The sequence below is a fragment of the Balaenoptera borealis genome (assembly GCF_965194805.1).
Source record: "Balaenoptera borealis genome assembly, chromosome: 18".
Taxonomy (NCBI): Eukaryota; Metazoa; Chordata; class Mammalia; order Artiodactyla; family Balaenopteridae; genus Balaenoptera; species Balaenoptera borealis.
In genome coordinates, this window is record NC_138877.1 from 77220927 (window position 1) to 77242476 (window position 21550).

The window sequence follows — 21550 nt, forward strand, 5'->3', positions numbered from 1 at the left end:
CATAGACTTTTCTTCTTCCCCTCTTAGTCAGTGGCTAAGCAACCAGCGTGTGCAAGACGCTGGCCCTGCCAAGCACAGCTAGCACTCCAGAAGCAAGGAGGCACCAGGCTTCGCGCCCAAGTCCACCGACATTGACCTTGAGGGCTCAGGGAGCTTGGCGTCTCCTTCTGGGTTCTCAGCTCCGTTCCAGATGCTTCAAGTTCACACTGAAGTCACCTGGGAGCGAGTGAAGTGTGACCTGATTTCCGTTCAGCGAGATGAAAGTTAGGAAGGTAGAAAATCCCGGGAAGGTGAGAGGGAGAAGTCAATGGTGATAAAACAGGGTTTACTTTCCACGTGGATATTTCATCCTTCTCCTGCCCAGGCGACTGGAGGCTACCGGCAAAGCCACAAAGGGCTGGAGGAGTCCTAAACAGCTAAGAGGGTCAAAGTCGCCCCAAACAGAAGGTCTGGTGAGCTAAGCCAGTGCCAGATGGTGAGACGGTGACGTCCTTCACCAAAGTTGTGCAGTCACGGTCCCCGCTGTCAACTCAGATTCTGAGCTCAGAAGTGAGGCACGTCTGTGCCTTCCCCAAAGATCACGGCGACCGACACGTGAGCAGCACACACCCAGGCGAGAAAGAGTGAGGCTGGGAGCCAGCGGAACCTAGTTTGATAACACGGGCACAGCTCAGCCACCGATCCTGACAAAGGTGACCACAGGCAACACGGCCCTATCGCCAGCTTTCGGGAAACGGGAATCAGGGACAGACCGTGTGCGGCCTCTACCTTCCTGCACATCCTATAAGGAAATAAGGTGAACCGAAAGGCTTATTTTCTGAATTCCTGTGTGCATTTCTGCAGCACTTTATCCTGCTAGCAATCTTGGGTTCTGAGAGCTACACCAGTCGTTTTATTTTATTTTTTTAATTTAATGTAATTTTTATTTTGTACTGGAGTAGAGTTGATTAACAATGCTGTGTTAGTTTCAGGTGTACTGCGAAGTGATTCAGTTATACACATACATATATGCACTCTTTTTCAGATTCTTTTCCCATATAGGTCATTACAGAGAGATGAGCAGAGTTCCCTGTGCTGTACAGTAGGTCCTTGTTGGTTATCTATTTTATATATAGACGTATGTGTGTCTGTTAATGAACCAGTTCGTTTTAAATCAATTTCAGCCAGAGCCACCCTTTATCCCCAGGGAGATTTAGACTGAACACCAGGGTCTGAAGACGTCACAGGGATTCCTGAGGGTCAACCCAGAAACCGACACGCCTGTCAGGACTGCGCTGGGGGTGCAAGAAGTGTGCCCACCCATCGGCCGGCCTCGGCGCTGAGACAGTCCCGGACCTCCACCTCCGAGGGGTGAGGGACGGACGCCGAGGGTGACGTTCCTGGCAGTGCACACAGCAAGGATGGGACCGAGCCGGCAGCCGAGCAGGGACTGCTGCATAGCCTAACGAATGAAGCCATGCACCGGCCTGCAGCGAGGAAATCCTACACAGCAAAAGATCGCCACCCAGATAAAGGGCTGAAAGCTACTTCCCGGTTCAGCTCTTTTGCAGCGGAGTCTGAGGACAGCCTGACAGGCTGCGGCACCCACACAGCATCAAGCTCCAGGCAGCGCTCAAGGACTCAGATGTTGAGTCGACTTTCTCTGCGCTGTGCGGTGGACACATCATGGCCAGCTGCCTGCGCACACCCGTCCCTGTCACCTTGAATCCTGCTGCACGAAAAGCAAGACAAAGCCATCAACCCCCGGATCCCCCCCAAGCCAGCCTGGGGGTCGTGCTAATGGGAACGTGGTCCCTGAGTGGCATGTGGATCAGAAAACATTTAACTGACACTGAATGCATGTGTCACCCTGAACGGGACACTGGCCATGGGAAATAGCGACGAAGGACAGTATTGGTTAATTGACAAAATTTGAAGATGGACAGGATATTGGTTACAGAATTGTAACACTGTTAAATTTCCTGAATTTAATAAATATACTACATTTAAGTGGAAGAATGCCCTTATTCTTGGATATAAGGCTGATGTGATCAGGGGCTAAGGGGGTGACTTCTACAACTTGCACTCAAATAGCTCAGCAAAAAGTAACAGTCGTAACAATTTGGAGAAAGAGAGAGAAAACACGAACGTGGGAAGATGTAAACAATGGATGAATCTAGTTGCAAAGTATTCAGGAGTTAATTTTGACCATCCTTGCAATTTTCTCTGTTTAAATTTTTTAGTAAAAAAGTCTTTTTTAAGTAGGATGAAGACATATTAGAAAATTGGAAAGGAAACCCATAATTCTGAAAAGGGTGCACGGCGGCAGGGCTGCATTCCACCGGCGAACAGCGCACCAAATGGCAAGCACGCCGCTGTGAGCAGCTCGGGATTAGCCACAAAGAAAGCCTCGCAGCGAGGGCAGTGGCTGCTGACGAGGGCACAAATGACACAATGTGTCTGCGGGAGAAAGGCTTTCCGGTCACCCAGCGGGCGAGGTGGCTTCCCTACCATCCACTGCGGTGCCGAGGACCTCGAGTATCTGATGTCCAGTGAGCCCTCCCGGCGGGGGGGGGTGGACGTGCACGCGGGGGATGAGGGGGGAGGATGACTCGTGTCCCAGCTCACAGGTTTGCAGAGAGATGGGGGGTGGAGCCACGGCACTTCAGCATCTCAGAGGGGGACAGAGGGAGGACTTTGGAAAGAGGGTCGCTCAGGTCGTTAGGGATTCCCAACGTGAAAGGATCCTCCTGACTACAAGCTCTGGCAACACCTGCAGCATAAAGATGGATGCGTTTTTTCTTTCTTAAATGCTTCCTGAATGACACGGCTGTAATCTGAGTGCTCCCGTGCTGTCTCGTGCATCTTCTGTTAGGAAAACAGAAGCACTTGAGGAATTCTTCCAAAGCACCTCTGCGCCTGCAGCCAGCTTTCTCTGGAGTGGTCCTTATCGGTCCCTAGGCTCTCTCCCTGGCACCAGCAAAAGAAGCCAGCTCCTTGCTCTCCAGGTTTGCAGTGACACACGTTTAAGCAGCACTGAGACAAAGAAAACTGATCTACAGCTAAAGCATGAAAGCAATGGAGCTCAATTAGCAAGGAGTAGATAATGGTTAGCATAGAGTTTGCAGTATTTCACATTTTCAGATTTCAATGGTTCCCCAAGTCATAGCACTGGAATTGGTTCAAAATAAGACAGATAATAGCCATTTGATGAAAACATAAATCGCCCTGTAAAACACTTAGGGCAATATGTATTAGCTCAGGATCTTAAGCTACTTAAAGATCGTCCATAGAAAAAAGTATCCATTATCGCTGGGTCAGGCTTGACACATGCTCAGCACCTGGACCACAGATGCCAAAAACAAAACAACAAAACACCTAAATGCCCTGGAAAGCGCCTGTCACAAAGTTCATACATCTGATGCCAGGAGAAAAGTTCAAACGACTGCTTCCAAATGCTGACCATATAAGACACAGTAGCTGGCCCTGGTGACCATACAGAGACACCTGCATGGTAGGGCAGAGGGCAGGTGCTGACTGTGACCTCATTCCAGGTACACGCACCGCCAACCTCCACAGGACAGAGCGGGTGAACTACATACAAAGGGCTCTCCAGCACCTGTGATGACCTTGAAGCCCGAAGGTCCAGGCTTAAGAGCTTGGACTTGACACAGCATGCAGAAGATGACAGGGACTGTTCGGGCAGGGAGGGGGGCAGAGTGGGATGAGCAGGGGAAGAATTGACGTGACGAGATCTCCTTAGGAAGGAGGCGGGCATCCTCGCCAAGTCAAGTGAGCACTTCACAAAGACGTGTTGAATTGAAGGATGACCGATGTTGGACCTGCCCTAAAGAGTTCAGTGCGGTGTGGCCAAGGAAAAATGATTTTGAGTCTCACAGACTCAGTTAAATATCGGCTGTGCATAACTGGCCAAGTTACTTAACCTCTCTGAACTCCAGCACTCTTGGAGTGAAAATGGGAAGAATCCCGACCTCTTAAGAGAATTGGGACAATTAAATAAGATGACTTACTGAAAACACACCTGGCATGTGGGAGGCTCAACAAATCTTCCTTTTGCTTCTCCTCCAGTGGAGGGCGGGTTAAAGTCAAAGAGGAGGGAACTTGTTTGAAGCAGTGGGAAATGGAAAGTGATCTCAAGGGAGAGGAAAGCAGAATTAGCACCTCTGACAGCCCAGCAGTGTGTGGTCACTTAGCACAGGAGCCACACCTTCGCACACCCAGGGACCCACCTCAGGGGGCACAGCAGCTGTGAGGCTGGCCCAGAAGGCCTGAGTCACAGAAAAGGTTCAGTGATATGGAGAGTGTGCTCTATTAAGAAAGGATTGTGCATAAGTTATTTTAGTAAAGGCACTGGTGGCTAAAATTTTTTTAATTATTGTAGCACTTTAAGAAAAGCTTCAGAAAATTAGCTCATATCCAGAAAAAGAACTCATTCCCTGATGTCAGAAAAATAGGACTTTTCTGTCCTCCAGTGCTCAAAGCATATGCAAAAAAAAAAAAACAAACCCTTATTTATGAGACATTTTAGTAATATGGGAAACTAGAATAACCAAACTAAAAACCTTTACAAGATCAGCAGAGCCTATATATTTTTCCTGTAGTATAGGGGGGAAACTGTCATAAAAGGACTTTGAATAATGCTGATAGGTTGGGCCTATAGTTCCCAGGTATTAAGTCAATACAGAATCTAGAAAATGAAGTGCATTTGGAGTTAAGAAAATAGCAGTTAGTTCCCTTATTTTACATTTAGTTTATGAATTTATGATGACCAGCGTCAGAAACAATTCAGAAATCATAAAGGTAAAGGTAGCTTCTGGAACACACTAGACATTCGGCTGTGTCTATCCACAAGGACTGGCCACAACTCCCAGACACATGCCATCGTATCATGACATCTGATGGGACATACAGACCAAGGGCAGCCCCAAGCCCTGCAGGGTGAGCGCCAGCTAGCTGCAGGTCCCAGCACGTCCCAATCAGCTTTACTGGATGACACCAACCTCCAGGGGCCTTTGGGGGAGTTTCTGAATCAACTGCACCATAAAGATCATATTTCAGGGTCCAAAACAGAAAGAAAAGAACCACCTTAAATTCCTAGGCTAGGTGGAAGGGTCCTACCATCTCACATACATAGTAAAATACCTAAAATATCAGTGGGAAACTGGCATTGTAAAGCCAGAAATGCATAAGTGCTCCAACAGCCGGAAAGCTGTGACCTAATTCTGGGAGATGCCAGAATGAAACCCGACCTGCTAAAGGACAACAGTGTTCCGCTTCCGGCCTCCCACACAGCTGCTTGTTGGTTTGGGGTTAAAATACTTGACCTGAATGGGCCAGATGTGGCTGCAATTCACCTGGATTGTGGGAGCGATTGTGAAGCCGCTAGAAAGGTGGATGAGATCAGCTTCGGAGCTGAAAATGGTCCCTCTTCTCTACAGAGATAGCAGAGATAGAGAACCAATAGAAAGACAAACCTGCCAGAAACAGATCTGTGGTCATCCCGCCCTACTCACTAAGAGTACATTAAGTATTTCCCCTTTAAAATCATTTTTCATTAATAGCAATGCAATTCTCCTCTCAAAATGTCTTAGATTATGAGGAAGAATAACATGAAAAAATACGGAACAATTAAGAAGATAACATCAAAACCGGCAAAACAGTGGTAGAAGCATCAACTTTGCCATAAATCCCCTGAGGCTAGGATGCAAATGAGTCAGAAAGTGAGAGCTGTATCATCTCACCCAGCGTCCACTACAGCCAGGGAACGGTCATTTAACAGCCCCACTTCACACAGGAAGAAACTGAGGCTCTAGGCGGGTAAGAGGTGAGACATCCACACCCAGTTGTTTCCACCACTCCACACGGCCTCCCGGGGAGACACATATATGACACGGCAGGTGACACTGGCAGAAACTGTGCCCTTATTGGAAATGTCCACTTCTGGAATGGTGACCACTGACTGCACCACTGGGAAGTCTAGAAGCAATGACAGCACAGTAGCAATGTGCACACCGAGCTCCCACATCTTGGCTTCTAAGCACCGCTCTTCAAGGAAAGGAGCCAGAACTCTTAGGAGGAAGGCTGACTCAGGGCTGGGGGGAAGGGGAGAACGAGAGCCTGGAACACATGTCCTGCATTAAACGCAAGACGAAAGTGGAATGCTAACTGCCTTTTCTGAAAAGGCTTCTTTCTCACAGCACATTTTGGACTTCAAGTTGTGAAACAAATACACTCTCCAAACTCAAGAGCAATCCCTGGACACGCCAAGCACATGTGGGTGCTCAGATCAGCCACGGGTGTGCCACGGGTGTGGTATCTGACCTCAAATATCATCTCTCTGTGCTGACAATGCATAAAGGGAAACCTAAAGCAAAGTGAAACCTCTCTTTGCTTTTCTCCTTCCTTCAAGAAAAATGTGTGTGTGTTGACAAAATTTTAGATAAGCATAGTTAAGATTTTCAAAATCTTAAGCATGAAGTTAGTAAACAGCTGCCTGAACTAGACCCAGAGAACAAGCATTTTGAGATCCTAACTTTCAGGTCTTTGGGGTATTATTGGTTCAGTTCATCACTCACTCATTTATGATCTCAACAGATGTCCACTTAACCCCTACTCCTGCTGCCACCATTGTTTAAGTACTAGAATGGAGGGTTGAGGTTGACGAGGTCCCAGCTACCAGGAGATGTATATTTAGAAGGACCTAGAAGTCTATTGTGGGTTTGCCTTGATAATCAGTGAAATGACACGATGTGTCTCAAAACACCTTGTTAGCTGCTGAGTACATTCTGGAGCTCCATCCACAGCACTTCGAAGATAACAAGCTTTCTCACCAACTTGAAATCCCTGCTAGGTGCTCAATAAATAGCTATTGAATAATTAATAGAATCAGCAAGCAAAAGTTGTTTTAAACCCACCTCTGCTCCCTTGCCTCAAGGCCTCAGTTTAAAGACCAGCCCATAAAAACTCTGAAGTCTTCAAAAGATCATTTCTTTAAGGCGAGGTATATAAACCAAACTTCTGTTCGATTATAAACTCAGTTCCCAGAGTTAACTGCTTCTTTGGAAAAATGGTTTTAAATTGTCACATGCAACTGAGTTACATAGAAAAGCTAAAGACATACAATTTTTCTTCTCCTTTTTTTTTTTTTTCCTAAAATAACAGACACCAGGGATTGAAAGTGAGTGTGAGGTCTGTCAAACCGCACCTTCTGGGTTCGAAGTTGGGATGCGCAATCAAACTGACCCCAGCATCCATCAATACCGCATACACGTGGATCCTCTTTTTAAAGAGTCGAGTGAGGCTGAAACTTATCATGCTACAGAAACTCATCAGTCATTTAAGAGAGACAAAATCTGGACATTCGATTACAGTATAATGCACTAAATGATCCCATTTCCCTTAACTTTTCAATAAGCTTAAAAATTGTTATATTGGAAGGCAGAAAGACCAATAAGCTTTGGGCCAGGCCAAATTAAAAATAAATTTTTATTGAAAAATTCACTGTTACAACTGTTTTAATTATGCATTTGCTTATTCGTTCAGTGAATACTGAACAAAATATTGCACTAAGTGCTAGGGATAAACAGGAAAATACTAAGCCCTGTCATCAGTGAACATAAAACTGAATGGGGAGAATAAGAAAAGTGGTAACAAAAAATTACATTATCATCTGCTAATTGCTACAGTGAAGCATGAACATGGTGGGAAAGGTCTAAGCTTTTCTTCTCTCATGCACGCAGCTCAAATTTCAATCGGAGCAGGACTGCAAACCATGGCAACAGATGGAGGAGAATGGGGGGATCTTTCCTTCCAAATGTTTCCAGAACCTCAACAGCAGGGACGAAATGCCCACTCTGTTCCAGAAATCCTTGCTAGCAGCCGTAATTGCCACGCACCCTCTGAGAAAGATGACCAAATATTTTAGAGTCCAGCTGACTGTGAACAGCCAGCTTTTCTGAGAAAGCTTCCAGCCACTTCCTAGGCCATGAACATCAGGTAGAATCCTGCCATCCCACTTCTTATTCCAAAACTTCCCGCTGGTCCCTGAGAAAAGTGGTCTAGGACAGACCCAGCCAGCATGGGCCCCCATCACTTTGAAACTTTCATCTTGCCAAGGATTTGCGATGGGACCTTCTTGTCTATTTATGTTTGTAGGAAGAGACACAGACTGGGGTCTGCTGCCTTTCTCTCAATAACGTAGAAAGAGCCAGAACAGATACGGGCGTATCTCTGTGCTCCAGGCATGAATCGACCCAATTATGATCTAAAATCACATTAAAAACACTGTGATGGGTAATTCCATGTATCAATTTGAAGGGGTGCCCAGACAGCTGGTAAAACATTATTGCTGGGTAAGTCTGTGAGGGAGTCTCTGGAAGAAATTAGCATTTGAACCCGTAAACTGAGTAAAGCAGACCACCTCCCCAGTGCAGGTGGGCATCACCCAATCAGTTGAGGGTCTGAATTGAACAAAAAGGCAGAGGAAGGGCAAACTGGCTCTGTCTGCCTGAGCTAAGACATCTGTCTTCTCCTGCCCTATGACAGCCTCTGGCACTCCTGGTCCTTGGGCTTCTGGACGCAGACTAGAACCTACAGCCCCACTGGATGTCAGGCCTTCCAACTCCATCTGAATTACACACAGCCTTCCTGTGCTCCAGCCTGCAGATGGCAAATCGGGGGACTTCTTGGTCTTGGCAACCGTGTGAGCCAGTTCCTAAAGGATCCATCTATCTGTATTTATCTAATATACATCTCTCTGTATATCCTTTTAGTTCTGTTTCTCTGGAGAACCCTGACTAATACAAACACTGAGAAAATAGGAAATACTGAATCCTTCAGAGCAGAAATATACATACCTATATAAGATTTAGATGTCCATGTATAGATGTGTGTGTGTGTGTGTGTGTGTGTGTGTGTATAGATGGGGAACAAGAATAAAAACGATTCCAAGATAATTTTTAGTCATTGTTTTAATTCCAAAACATCTTCAAGTAGATATGGAACCTTCTTCTCTTGGGATGAACTGTATTTTCTAGTTTACCCTTCAAATGTTTCCCCTCTGTACACCAGAGCTACATAAAAGCACACTGCATATATATGACTCTAAATTGTGAAACAGTTGAAGAGAGTTTAGTAAAACATCTGTATGGTTGTTTTTTGTTGACCCAAGTGTTTTGTCGTTTTCTTCCAGAGCCCTAATTCAGTAAATTACCACAGATGTTGACAAGCCTCCTCTCGGCCCCCTGGGGAGCACATACTGGCCTTCGACTGTACTTCCTTGTACTGCCAAAGGCCCCCTCTCTGCCGAGGCACCGACACACCCCAAACACTTTTATCCAGGTTGTTTGGGAGGTTTTGAAATGTTCACATGATGTTTAACACAAGATAACCCCAAACAGCATAGACAGTAACTAATTAATACAGTAATATATATGTTCTATTATATTATAATATGTATTGTGTTAATAATTGATTCTCAGCTTTAATTAGTATTCACCATACTACGTGTGTAATATGTGTAATCCACACAGCACAGCGCAAAGCCCTACTGTGGAAAGATACCCAGGGCTTTCATTTGGGATCAGAGATGGCAGACTAGTGCCCACGGGCTGGACAAGCCAGTAGATGTCTTGTTTGGCCTGCACCATAGTCTAGAATGTTTTGAATAGATATTTTCAAATTGAGACTGTAGGATTCCATCTCCTTTCTAGACTCTTAAAAGCAGGACCGTATTGGGCTCCTTTTGCTGGGGTGTGGTGGGTTCCATCCCAATGCCGGCTGTTTACTTAATCACCTCCAGGCTAGGTCATCAATTAACAGGGTTCTAATTGAGCTTAAATGATAGAAATTTTCATTCCAATCAATCCGAACATGTGTTTATGGGAAGGTTCTCCTGGAGCCACATTCCAAGGCAATAAAGCATCTTTAAGGAACTGCCATGCTAGTCTCCCCATATGATCAATGCCAACACATTTCACTTTTGGCTAATTAGCCATTTCTCTGAAATATCACATAATGAACGTATCATTTAAAAGCTAGCCACTGACATACATCATTCTTTCTTCTACATTATTTTTTATTTTCTCCAATCTGTCTTTGCCTGAAATTTCTGATATGATGACTCATCTTTTCTGAACAGCTTTTTATCAGGAACTTCAAGGTCATTTGTATAATAATCCCTCCTGTGAAGTTACCATGGTAACTTGGGGACCAGGGTACCGGAACCACATGCACAAACGTCTTTTTTCCTCAATTGTGCAGGGTACCAACGCCCCACACGCCAGAGTCTGTGCTCTGTTCTCAAACAACTGGAGCCTTTTAGCTCCTTTTTGCTCTGGGTGATTCATGCCATCCTTGCACATTTGGCCCTTTGACAGGCTTTGTCCTTTCCTCCTTCATCATTTCCTTGACCTAAGTCTTCCATGTTGAGTAAGTTAAAGTTCCCCCTAACTTCAACCTAGCAATTTTATTTTCTTGAGATTTCTCAGCATCCATTTGGTTTCATTTCCCCTTAATTCCCACATCATCTTTTAAAATTGTTAGCACTCACTCTCTCTCCATGACAATCTTCTTTTTCAAACTTTAAACACTATTACTATTTCTCTTTATCAGTATGGTAACTCATCCTAGCATGAGTGCATTCGATGGAAATTTTTTTTTAAATTCCTCCAGGCTTACCCTGCCTTTGTTTTCCTTTTACAACTATCACAAGTGGAATTCTAGTTTTCTTATTTCCATCCCCCTCCACAGAGTACATATGTTAACTAATTCAAATAATATTTTTCTCCCAATAATTGAGAAGATCTTAAGAATACGTTTCAAGAGCCACTTACTGTCATGGTAGCTGGATATAAATGATGGTGCAATGAAGAACAGGCATTAAATTCTATGAAAAGGTAAAGTGCCTACATGTCAGGGGTTTTAGATTCTCCCCACCTTCTTTCAGATCCTATTTTCCACTTAGCTTTTTCCAGAATTTATTCACAGAATTTTTAGGAGCCTATCTGAGATCTTCCTTCCCTTTACTTTCTTATTCCCTCTCCCTTCCTGTCCTTATCAACTTGATTTTATTTTTATAATCTGGTATCTGAACAGATCTGCACATGTGTCCACAATTTGAAAGCCTTATGCTTCATATAAGATGCTGGACTCACTAGAAGAGCTTTATGAAATTGCTCTGCAGATTTTTCCTCTCCCATCCGTTCACCCACTTGTTCTGCATTTTATCCACCCAATGTGTACCCACAAAGTACTGTGTACGGACTTCAAAGTCTTCTTAAAAAGGTTTTCCTCCTAAAGGATATCCATTTTCTGCACATAGTAAATGTTCAACAAATACACTTCTGGTTGGTATCATAACTGATTTCTTCGTGGTCATTTCCTCTCTTTTATTTCCTACGTATTTTTTGGACTTTAAGTGGGAGGAAGGTTGTCAGGGCATCAGATAGGGTTGCAGCTGATGGAAATTCTTTTTCCAGCCACCACCCTTGACACTATCCCTTTCTCAATCTGCAGATCCATTTGGGAATGTTGGCTACACATTTGCTGTGCGTTATATGTTTCAGAAGCTCTGAGGCATCCTGGTGTTTTGTTTTTTTTTTCCTTTTCTCAACCCCAAATCATGTCCTGTCCTATAAAAGGGCTTCCTTTAATCCAGGAGTGTTCTGAAAACCACATCCCTCCCCCCCCCCAACCCCCCGCTACCCATGACTACCATCCAACAGCCTTCAGCTCTTCTTTTCTAAGCAACGGGATTTGAACCCACATGTTCCTCTATGACTTTTTGTAATTACATTCTCACAAATATCTTGTTATCTGGCTTCAATAATGATACGATTCCAATAAAACTTGTTTTTAAGAATAAAACCGTAAATTATTTTATAAAATTGCTGTAGACAATGTTTATGTCCATGCTCCTCCAAATTCATATGTTTGCATCCTAACCCCCCATGCAATGGTACTGGGGAGGGGGGTACTTGGGAGGTGATGAGGTCATGAGGGTGGAGCCCCCATGAATGGGAGTAGTGCCCTTATGAAAGGGACCCCAGAGAGCTCCCTCACCCCTTCTGCCATGTGAGGACACAGCCAGAAGACGGCTGTCTATGGACCAGGAAGCCAGCCTTCAACAGACATGGAATCTGCAGGTACTTTGATTGTGGACTTCCCAGCTTCCGGGACTATGAGAAATAAATTCTGTTTATAAGCCACATGGTCTATGGTATCTTGATACAGCTGCCCAAACTAATACAAAGATCAAGCAGCCAACCCTTTTTGTACCAAGAAAAGAAAATTTTCTTTCACCAAGATACAAGTTACACTTTCTACCTCTCAGATGGTTACTTGTGTTTCCAAATTCCACTTCTCTTTATTTTCCTCTTGTGCAGAAGTTATTTCATTCTCCTCCATTTCCACTTGTTTCCCTTTCCTTTCACTCCCATCCAACCTAGTCCTTTAAAAATCTCCTTTCTGCTAGCATATTATCTGTACTCATTATTCTTGTGTCTGATTTCTTCTTCTTTTTGCAACATTTTGTTGTGTTTTTTTTTTTGATGTGGACCATTTTTTAAAGTCTTTATCGAATTTGTTACAATATTGCTTCTGTTTTATGTTTTGGTTTTTTGGCTGCAAGGAATGTGGGATCTTAGCTCCCCAACCAGGGATCGAACCCACACCCTCTGCATTGGAAAGCCAAGTGGACCGCCACTGGACCGCCAGGGAAGTCCCTTTTTTTTGCACCATTTTGGACCAACTAGCACACTGGTTTCTGTCATTCCTGCCAGCAGGACGATCACCATGTGGCTTTTCCTCCTTCCATACTTTTTCCGAGTCAAAGCAGTGAACCACGCACTTTACCTGCACTGCTCCAACCCTATATACAAAGTATTTCAAATGGGGCAACAGGTACTGTCAGTCTTCCTACTGCTTTAATGTTTTTAAATGTTTCACTTCATTTGCATTTCTTGCCATTTTCCTAACCAACACTTTCTCAGATACAGGGAAGCCCCCTTTCCTTATGAAACTATGTCTCCCTGTATATTTGATATATTTTTCCTTTGTCAATCACCTTTCACCACAGAAGGCGAGGCTTTCCTGAGTTCACTCCCAGACTGTACGCTCCACCTCTAGACTTCAACCCCACACTTCTCACCCTTCGCCGGGATGCCTCCTGCTCCTCCCCACAAAATGGGCTCATTCACTGAACTCCTACAATCCTCATGTTGAGATATTGTGACATCACTGAAACAACTCACATTTCCAGATAGATCATCAGTTCCTTGAGGGTGCAAACCATGTAACTCAGTTCCTCATCTCTTGAATTTATGCAAGACACATTCAACTGATTCTCTTGGGGGTTCCAAGGGCCACATACACACCAGTAGGTCACAGGAGGAAACCAAAACATGCCAATCTCTTACTACATGGGCCTCGTCTTGCAGGCACTTCCTAGCCCCCGGCACCAGCCACCTTAGAGTGTTTAGCGTGATTCCTTCAGGGAGTGTTCCCCCCTAAGACTTCATACATGTAATTTTGCTACTGTTGTTCATCTTTCTAGCCAGTGCCATTTCAGACTACTCTTTCATTCTCAACCACTAACTCTCTTTGCATTATTGTTCAACCAATCTCCCGTTTGCATATCTCGCCTGGGCTGTCACCGAGAAGGCTGTACCACCCTTGCTGGCTGTGCCCACTGTCTTTGCCCAAGTCCTGCCCCCAGCTGCCAGGTTCCCCGAAAGAACTTCCATCATGCTCCTGCTGTAGTGTCTGCCAATTCTAGTTTCTGCACATTACATAATTGTCTTTGGATCTCCCTTTCTGCTATCCCTTCCCTGTCTTTCTCTTCTTTATTAATATTTTCTGTTCCTATTGGCAATTTTCCCTTGTAAGTTGGAGCTCATTTTTATTTATGAATCCGTTACTAAATGATAAACTTTGCCAGGTATAAATAACTCTGTTTTTTAAAGCTCAATTTTAAAAGAACTGAACATGTGAATATGTTCAACAAACAAACAGCAGGCAAACTTGCTACACGTTCATTCCATGCCTTGCTGTCCGATACAGCCAAACTTTCAGACACAGCAAAAATGCACACTTGGTGCCCCTTACCCAGCAATGGTCAACCACAAATTTCACGTAAAGGTCAAAAGTGAAATGCCTTTAGGAGTTCCCTCAAAATCTTAAAATAAAAGTCACATTCCAAACTTCGTAATTCTCATGAATGCATCACAAAGTCACCATTATGCTATTGAAAAGGAATACAATTGCATGCTTGTATTACGAGGGAAAATATTCTAAAAATGAATTATACAGTAAAACCAAGAATCTTCAATTTCTTGCTCACAAATAATGAGTTTGCTTTGGCTTATTATCTCCCATGGCATGGTCTTGACATATCACACCTCTGTAGACAGAGACCCATCCCACCCCTACATCTGCAGAACTAAATTTGGTGTGTTGACTTTAAAAAAAAAAAAAAAGTTACCTCTCAAAATGCACTTTCCAGTTAGCCTAATGGGCCTCTCTCATCCCTGTCCTATCCTGAGAACTTGGAATCATGTCGACAATACTTAAACATAAACCTACAGGTGAATTCCCTTCCTTTATAAGATATAGTTTTTCTCATATTCTTTTCTTTAATAAATATACTCTATAAAATATGGCCAAAATATCCAGCTGAAGGTTTTGCTCTCTTCTATTCTCTCTCTGCCCAATATAATTATCTGTTTAGATTGCTACATTAAACATTGTTTGCTTCAGGAATGACCCAATTCTTTTGGATCAGTAAAAAAAGAAGGGCTTTTTCTCCCTCCCCAGCTAAGCATCCCATTTTTTTTAACCGCTTGGATGTAAAAACAACTCTCCAGCATCGAACTTTTCCAGTAAACAGAATATCCTTCAGCCAGGGACCTCGCCAATGCCTCTGACAACATCAAGTGGTCTGTGTGGCCACCAAATATGTAAGATACTCTCCCTGGACTCCTTCTCCTGGGATAACAGCTGTGAAAGGCAATATTGTCATGTCATGACAAGGCTCTAGGAAGGGTTACCCTGTCTCCTACAGCTGGAATTACTATCTTTCCAAACAAAACGTGAGAAACAGAAACGCGGAGCATTTTTCAACTTTCCAAAAAGTACTCTGTGCTCCTGGAAGCTCAATTTATGACATTATTTCAAAATGTTTTATTAACATTAGTTAATCCTTTAGCCCCTTGAGAACGACCAAAGGAAACAGCAGATTAGCAGTAGACTGAAAACAAGCAGATTATTCAGAAATGGCGATGAAGCAGAAGCGTCAGTGCTTATCTGCTGTGATACTGAGAGTGAGGTTTCAAAAAACAGGAGGCGGCCTCTATTTCTAACGTGTGGGTTCATAGGGAAACTCAATTTTATCAAAGATCTGTACATCAGTCAAGAAGACTAGCAAGTCAAGATCTGGGTAAACCCAAATCACAGTGTTCTCCAGCAGAGTGAAGTGCAACATACAAACCTCTACTGTCTGGAACATTTAGTTACTTTCAGCCAAAAAACTTCCGTAAAATAAGGGACTTTTCTTATTGTCTTGTGTCACAGCAGTTTACCAATCCACCAGTTGTGTCATTTCCCATCACGTGCTGGTAAAAAGCCCTCCATTCCCTCCATGTGCCTCACAGGCAACAAGTGAGTCCCGCCGATGCTTCTTTCCTCTTTTGAGTATTACCGCTCTCCACCTCCCGCCGCGCATCCTAAACTGTTCACCGAGCCTCCTAAACGCCATCTTCCCCGCTTCCCAGCCCGGGTCCACATGGCCCTGTGCTCTTTTCCAACGCAAATCCACTAGATAGATGATGGCAAGTAGGTTTCATCTCAAATGTCAATTCCTGCCAGTCAAAGGCAGCTACTGGGGGCTCTGAATTGGGATGAATTCCAAGGCCTTGCCCAAGATCACCTAGGAGGGCTGTGCTTCTCCTAGCAGGGCAGACTGCCCCAGGGTGTGCACCTGACCTCACGGGTCACGCGTGGCGCACCTGCCAAAAGCAGGACCACTGGGTACGCAGGCGCAGGTGCGTCTGCGCTGGCTTCTGGGGACCACACGCAGCGCTCACGAGCTTCCTGCTGAAAACTCCCTCTGGGAACATGACCATCCGCGTGAAGTTCACTGGCGTGTGATTTCTGGAGTTCTGTCTTGTGCTCTTTTCTGAAGATAAGAGCATCACCCACCTCCAGCCTCCCTACCCCTCTCCACGTTTCAAACACCAGAGGTGACCCTGATTAGTTCCAGGTGCCCTCCAGGGTCCTGAGGCGTCACTCACCTCCAGGCATAGAGACATGAATTGATTTAAAGTCTTAAATAGTACCGCATGCAAGTGTTTGATCTGCAGCGGGCTACGTGCCTTGTGAGTGTCTCCTGGGACACCTGCCGATGCTAATAGTACATCTGCTAATACTACTGATACCACTACTACATCTGCAGATGCTAATACATCTACTGCTACTACTAATACATCTACCGCTACTACTGCGTCTATAGGTACTACTCCTGCTGCCGCTGCTACACCTGCCGATGCTAACAGTACATCTACTAGTACTACTGATACCACTACTACATCTGCAGATGCTAATACATCTACTACTACTACTAATACATCTACTGCTACTACTGTGTCTGCAGGTACTCCTGCTGCTGCCGCTGTTACACCTGCTGATGCTAACAGTACATCTGCTAATACTACTGATACCACCACTACATCTGCAGATGCTAATACCTCTACTACTACTACTAATACATCTACCGCTACTACTGCGTCTACACATACTACTGCGTCTACAGGTACAGGAGACACTACTACTGCGTCTCCTGCTGCTGCTGCTACACCTGCTAATGCTAACAGTACATCTGCTAATACTACTGATACCACCACTACATCTGCAGATGCTAATACATCTACTACTACTACTAATACATCTACCACTACTACTGCATCTACACATACTACTGCGTCTACAGGTACAGGAGACGCTACTACTGCGTCTCCTGCTGCCGCTGCTACACCTGCTGATGCTAACAGTACATCTGTAATACTACTGATACCACCACTACATCTGCAGATGCTAATACATCTACTACTACTACTACTAATACATCTACCGCTACTACTACACCTACAGGTACTCCTGCTGCTGCCGCTGCTACTACTAGTACATCTACTACTACTACTACATCTACAGGCACTACTGCTGCTACTTCTACTACACCTGCTGATGTTACTAGTACATCTACAGATACTCCTGCTGCTGCTACTACCACATCTGCTAATACTACTAATGCTACTTCTAATAATAATAGCACATCTGCTACTGCTGCTGCTGCTACTACTACATCTGCTAAGACTACTACCACTGTTACTACTACTAATACATCTACCGATACATCTGCTAATCCTCTTGCTGCTACAGCTGCTACTAAAAGAGCAGTTGATTGAAGCTACCATTCGTTGGTCGCATCCTCTATCCAGGTCTTGTGCTAGATGCTCTGTGTGTGAATGGAACCCCAGCCTCTTACTGCACAGAAGGCAAAGGTGCCAACACTGATCCCCAGCATGTGTGAGAGTGAGTCTGGAGAGGCCATGGAAGGAGGGAAGGGCCCGGATACAGGAATGACTGAACGAGAGATGCTCAGGGAGCAGGAAGGTTAACAAAGCAAGGGTGGAGGTGACTCCGAGGCCGTGTCTGCACACGCAGGGTAAGGGGACCTAACGCTGCAGGACAGACTGGGGCAGATCACTGTCTGCTTTATTCACAGGAGGTGTTTACAACTGACAGGTGCGGGGAGGGGCCATAAGGCAGACTAGGGGATCTCGGAGGGCAAAGAAGGAATGACGGCACCTGGAAGTGCTGACAACCAGCCATCAGGCCCAGACAGCAAGGGACCTGCCCCGGGGGTGACAGTGGTGAGACACAGGGAGTTTGGGGCGAAGCGGCGGGGACCGGGAGAGACATCAAGGGGTCATCCCAGGACATCCATCCTGAGTGAGGCTGGAGGCAGGAACAGTCCCCAGAGAAACAGGGTGTCACAGTAACACAGACAAGGGGTCACAGCCAGCTGCCTGGGATACACGGCAGATGTCCAGGCCAGGCTCATCCCAGGACCCTGAGGGCCAGGTCGGCAGCCTGGTGACCCCACTGGGGCCCTGAAGCTGGCTGATGCTCTGCTCCCAGACCCCGAAAGTTAAGCGGCCACAGCCTCAGCTCTCGGGACCTGCGGCCCCTCTGTGTTGCAGGGGAGAGACACACAGGCACAGAAAACTAGGTACCGAGTTGGCACAGCTGGAGTCTGGCCTGGCCTGGGGCCAGCCCAGCAGTAACCTCTCAAATGTTCCCTCTTTCCAGGTGCCCACGGTGAAGAGTGGGTGCTTCCTACTGTCTCTCAAGCCACTGGACCCCGAGCTCACCCCATCGTGACCGAGCCCCACGGGCTTTGTTTCTGGGAAGAACCCCACTTTATATTTTACATTAGTTCAAAGCTCTCCTTCGAAACAAGTCTGGAAACAAGTCAAAACTCCAGAAAATTCAGGAGTGGCATTTGGAAAACTCCAGGCTGAGGGTGGGGAAAGGCGTGCTGAAGGGCTGTTGATCTCGCATCTTCCCTCACCCCAGAGGCCACCCACCTAGGAGGAGGCGCGCAGGCTGTCTGCCCCTCCAACCCCACACCGGATGCGAACGTGTGCTTTCACGGCCGAGGAAGGGGCAATGGGTGCACAGAGGTGTCCTTTTTCCGACCAAATGTCTACAGGGAGAGAACACTCTCATTTGCTTTCATCCACCTTTCGACAACAGCAACAGAATTCCTCCAGGCTCGGGGACGACTCAGCCGCAAGCCAGACAACACGAGGTCCCCTCCCAGAGGCAAGACCGGCACGTTGGAGATCTAGTCCAAACTGTCAGGTGCAGCTGCAGATCTGCATATTCCCCAGCCCTGTGTCTACACAGGAGCCAGTCCTATTAACACCTTATCTGCGTGGAGGTCCCCGTTTCCTCTCCAAACGAGAAAGCACCCTGGAGCGGAGGCTCTCTTGTTCCCACTGAACACAGAACAAATGGGGTTTACGTTTGGGTTCATACTGCACTCGTGGAACTTTTCTCTGGAGGCCAGGTGGCTGGCCACCGTGACCTGCCACTTGGGTGGAAACCTGACGCTGCCACTGTGTCCAGAATGAAGTCAGGATGTCCTTGGGAGCTGGCACCAAGGTGACCTCGCACGGAGCGCCTGGCTGGAGTTCAAGGACGCGACCTTGGAAATCAAACGCACCCCCTGTCGGGGGGTGGGGGTGGGGGCGGGGGGCTTACGAGCTGCTCACAGGGAGGAAGTGCAGAAAAGCTCCAGGCAGCTGTGCCCAGAGAAAAGCTTCCTTTTGGGGACTGATGTAGGAGCTACTGCACCTGCGATCCAGGAGTGCCAACTATTTCCAGACTCAGGAAAGAGCTGCTAAGGACTCAGGAAGCCTGCTTGTAGCCCTGGACCGCTAGACCTGCACCCCACGTTTGATGATGCTGGCGACATAGGAAGATGTGCCTAACAGACAGACCTGTTAGCACTTAGGAAAGAATGCCCGGTTTAAGAGATTTGCAGATTTTTATCTCTTGCAACCAAAATCTGTTTAAAGATGACCTAACCACAAGGTACAGAGTCTGACAGACAGAACTGTTCCCACTTCACTGTGTCAATTTTTATTGTGGAGTGTGTGCGTTTTCTTTGCACAAAAATTAAAAATCGCAAAAATGTGAGTTCGTTTGATGTATTTGAAAGAAAATAACGATGGATCTAAATGCAGAATTGCATGGAGAATACACACAGCCACCCATCAGGGGCTAAATACTAACATCACAGCTCCTTCTAGGTGGATAATTCGAGAAGCAAAGGAGCAGGAGATGCACGTAACGCCACAGGCTGCCTGCCCCTCGCGGGGTGGACTCATCACGGACCACCTCTTCTTTCCGAATCTTCCAACAATTGGTTCTGCCAATTTTATCCTCCGCGATGCAGCGCGTGTGGATATTCGTCCCCACACGTGCACACGCGGGCACGCCACAAGCTCAGACACGGGCACTGACCAACTGTGCCCAGACTCCCCAGGGGGAACCCGATCCGTGCAGCTGAAGTTTTAACATGAAAATGTCACTGCACTGTTTAACTTTTATGTCCAAGGCATAATTACTTTTCTGCTTTAACCTCTTAATCAGAACATCTAATGACCCACGAGATGTTTATATTACACTAGAGTTTTCCTTAAAAGGCAACACAGCCCATAACATTCTTCACGGGCTCCTCAGGCCGCCTGGCTGCTTCTGCCGCCTGGGCTCCGGCTTCACCCCCCAACTGCACACCCTGACCCCCCGCGTGGTCACTTCCTGAGAGCGCCTGCGGCCGCTGCCCTGCACACAGTTTTCTCTCTCTGGCGTCCTCTCCCGGAATGCCCTCCATCCCACTCAAGACCCCATCCACACCTCGGAACCCTAGCGCCCCTGGTGGGTGGCACCCAGTCCCCCCTGCACCCCGCTTTTTTTTACATCACCTTCCCGTGACCTTGGACACTTTTCTGATCTCTATCAGGGCTGGTCAGTGGACAACGGAAGGGGTCACCGTGCAGTGGCAGGAGCCCATGGCAATCAGGCTTCCCCAGGTTCAGGCCTCTGGGCTCTCAGACAAGCACCGAAGTGGGTCAATCAGTCCACCTGGAGCTCGTACACAGAGAAGCAAAAGGCTCTGCTTGCCTTTCCCCAAGGACAACGGCCGCCCCCGCCTGTCCAAGAATCCTGGCGGCTTCCCCCTCCTGATATCAAATAGCAGATACTGTATGGTATCACTTACATGTGGAATCTAACACAGAACACGAATGAACCTATGTGTGAAACAGAAACAGACCCACAGACATAGAAAACAAACTTATGATTACCAAAGGGGAAAGGGGGAGGGAGGGATAAATTAAGAGTTTGGGATTAGCGGATACAAAGTACTACGTATATAATAGGTAAACAACAAGGACCTACTGTAGAGCACAGGGAACTATATTCAATATCCTGTAATAAACCGTAATGGAAAAGAACATGAAAAAGAATATATATACATATATATTTACATATATAACTGAATCACTGTGCTGTACACCAGAAACTAACACAACATTGTAAATCAACTCTACTCCAATTTTAAAAACTTATGTCTCTGAACGCTGCCTTCATGCCTTTTCTCCTCGGAAAAGCCTCACTGATGCTTATTAGCTCCAGCAGTTAAAATCTGCTTGTCTCTTCGACTATTTCCACATTTTACATCCAATTCTTCCAAATTTTTGATTTTATCTCTTAAATCCTTCAGCATCTCTCAGCACTGAAGAATTTGCTTTGTTCCTCAAGATTAGGTGGAAAGCTTTAACCGTGTAATCTCCTCAGAACCCGGCTGCCCACACAACTTATCTTCCAGATCAGGACGCTGCCGAGAGTGAGTGATTACGCTGAGGTAATCATTAATGATTAATGATTACGCTGAGGACACAGGCACGGCTCGGGGGCCCCCTGCACA

The 21550-nt window shown here is 46.0% G+C and overlaps 1 protein-coding gene and 1 long non-coding RNA gene across 2 annotated transcripts in view; one reads left to right on the top strand and one right to left on the bottom strand.

Annotated features, from left to right (window-relative positions):
* The window catches only part of LOC309616075, a 33466-nt gene extending 16499 nt beyond the window's left edge, over window positions 1-16967 (top strand). Inside the window, exon 3 of the long non-coding RNA XR_014237259.1 lies at window positions 28-16967. This is a non-coding gene — a long non-coding RNA (uncharacterized lncRNA). The remainder of the gene's footprint in view (window positions 1-27) is intronic.
* The window catches only part of COL4A1 (collagen type IV alpha 1 chain), a 149282-nt gene that overhangs the window by 110710 nt on the left and 17022 nt on the right, over window positions 1-21550 (bottom strand). The window lies entirely within an intron of this gene.